This window comes from Musa acuminata, unplaced genomic scaffold (genome assembly GCF_036884655.1).
Source record: "Musa acuminata AAA Group cultivar baxijiao unplaced genomic scaffold, Cavendish_Baxijiao_AAA HiC_scaffold_505, whole genome shotgun sequence".
Lineage (NCBI taxonomy): Eukaryota > Viridiplantae > Streptophyta > Magnoliopsida > Zingiberales > Musaceae > Musa > Musa acuminata.
Window position 1 is genome coordinate 10,001 of NW_027020750.1, and position 2,500 is coordinate 12,500.

A 2,500-nucleotide genomic window follows, 5' to 3' on the forward strand; every position below is an offset into this window, starting at 1 on the left:
TGGTCCGTTCTTGCATGGCGCGGTGACCGTCGTGAGCGGAGCAAACGTCAGCCATCTCAGCACCTGGAACCCCCCGGGTGGCACAGGGCTGGATGGGGCTTTCGTATAGCAGGGACGGTGCTGCCTCACGCTTCGCTCGCTGTTCGCCGCTCGCCGCTCGCTCGCTGCAGCCAAAAATGACCAGTTTTGGCCCGTTTTTGGGCTGTTTTGGCCTGTTTATGGTCCGTTCTTGCGTGGTGCGGTGACCGTCGTGAGCGGAGCAAAACGTCAGCCATCTCAGCACCCTGGAACCCCCCGGGTGGCACAGGGCTGGATGGGGCTTTCGTATATAGCAGGGACGGTGCTGCCTCTCGCTTCGCTCGCTGTCCGCCGCTCGCCGCTCGCTCGCGCAGCCAAAAATGGCCAGTTTTGGCCGTTTTTGGGCCGTTTTGGCCAGTTTTGGCCTGTTCTTGCATTGCGCGGTGACCGTCGAGAGCGGAGCAAAACGTCAGCCATCTCAGCACCCTGGAACCCCCGGGTGGCACAGGGCTGGATGGGGCTTTCGTATAGCAGGGACGGTGCTGCCTCTCGCTTCGCTCGCTGTCCGCCGCTCGCCGCTCGCTCGTGCAGCCAAAAATGGCCTGTTTTGGCCCGTTTTTGGGCCGTTTTGGCCAGTTTTTGGCCTGTTCTTGCATTGCGCGGTGACCGTCGAGAGCGGAGCAAAACGTCAGCCATCTCAGCACCCTGGAACCCCCGGGTGGCACAGGGCTGGATGGGGCTTTCGTATAGCAGGGACGGTGCTGCCTCTCGCTTCGCTCGCTGTCCGCCGCTCGCCGCTCGCTCGTGCAGCCAAAAAATGGCCAGTTTTGGCCCGTTTTTGGGCCGTTTTGGCCAGTTTTTTGGCCTGTTCTTGCATTTGCGCGGTGACCGTCGAGAGCGGAGCAAAACGTCAGCCATCTCAGCACCCTGGAACCCCCCGGGTGCACAGGGCTGGATGGGGCTTTTCGTATAGCAGGGACGGTGCTGCCTCTCGCTTCGCTCGCTGTCCGCCGCTCGCCGCTCGCTCGTGCAGCCAAAAATGGCCAGTTTTGGCCGTTTTTGGCCGTTTTGCCAGTTTTTGGCCTGTTCTTGCATTGCGCGGTGACCGTCGAGAGCGGAGCAAAACGTCAGCCATCTCAGCACCCTGGAACCCCCCGGGTGGCACAGGGCTGGATGGGGCTTTCGTATAGCAGGGACGGTGCTGCCTCTCGCTTCGCTCGCTGTCGCCGCTCGCCGCTCGCTCGTGCAGCCAAAAATGGCCAGTTTTGGCCCGTTTTTGGGCCGTTTTTGGCCAGTTTTTGGCCTGTTCTTGCATTGCGCGGTGACCGTCGAGAGCGGAGCAAAACGTCAGCCATCTCAGCACCTGGAACCCCCCGGGTGGCACAGGGCTGGATGGGGGTTTCGTATAGCAGGGACGGTGCTGCCTCTCGCTTCGCTCGCTGTCCGCCGCTCGCCGCTCGCTCGCGCAGCCAAAAATGGCCAGTTTTGGCCCGTTTTTGGGCCGTTTTGGCCAGTTTTTGGCCTGTTCTTGCTTTTGCGCGGTGACCGTCGAGAGCGGAGCAAAACGTCAGCCATCTCAGCACCCTGGAACCCCACCCCGGTGGGCACAGGGCTGGATGGGGCTTTCGTATAGCAGGACGGTGCTGCCTCTCGCTTCGCTCGCTGTCCGCCGCTCGCCGCTCGCGCAGCCAAAAATGGCCAGTTTTGGCCCGTTTTTGGGCCGTTTTGGCCAGTTTTTGGCCTGTTCTTGCATTGCGCGGTGGACCGTCGAGAGCGGAGCAAAACGTCAGCCATCTCAGCACCCTGGAACCCCCCGGGTGGCACAGGGCTGGATGGGGCTTTCGTATAGCAGGGACGGTGCTGCCTCTCGCTTCGCTCGCTGTTCGCCGCTCGCCGCTCGCTCGCGCAGCCAAAAATGGCCAGTTTTGGCCCGTTTTTGGGCTGTTTTGGCAGTTTTTGGCCTGTTCTTGCGTGGTGCGGTGACCGTCGTGAGCGGAGCAAAACGTCAGCCATCTCAGCACCCTGGAACCCCCCGGTGGCACAGGGCTGGATGGGGCTTTCGTATAGCAGGGACGGTGCTGCCTCTCGCTTCGCTCGCTGATCGCCGCTCGCCGCTCGCTCGCGCAGCCAAAAATGGCCAGTTTTGGCCCGTTTTTGGCTGTTTTGGCCTGTTTTTGGGCTGTTCTTGTGTGGCGCGGTGACCGTCCGTGAGCGGAGCAAAATGTCAGCCATCTCAGCACCCTGGAACCCCCCGGGTGGCACAGGGCTGGATGGGGCTTTCGTATAGCAGGGACGGTGCTGCCTCGCGCTTCGCTCGCTGTTCGCCGCTCTCCGCTCGCTCGCAGCAGCAAAAATGGCCAGTTTTGGCCCGTTTTTGGGCTGTTTTGGCCAGGTTTTTGGCCTGTTCTTGCGTGCCGCGGCGACCGTCGTGAGCGGAGCAAAACGTCAGCCATCTCAGCACCCTGGAACCCCCGGGTGGCAC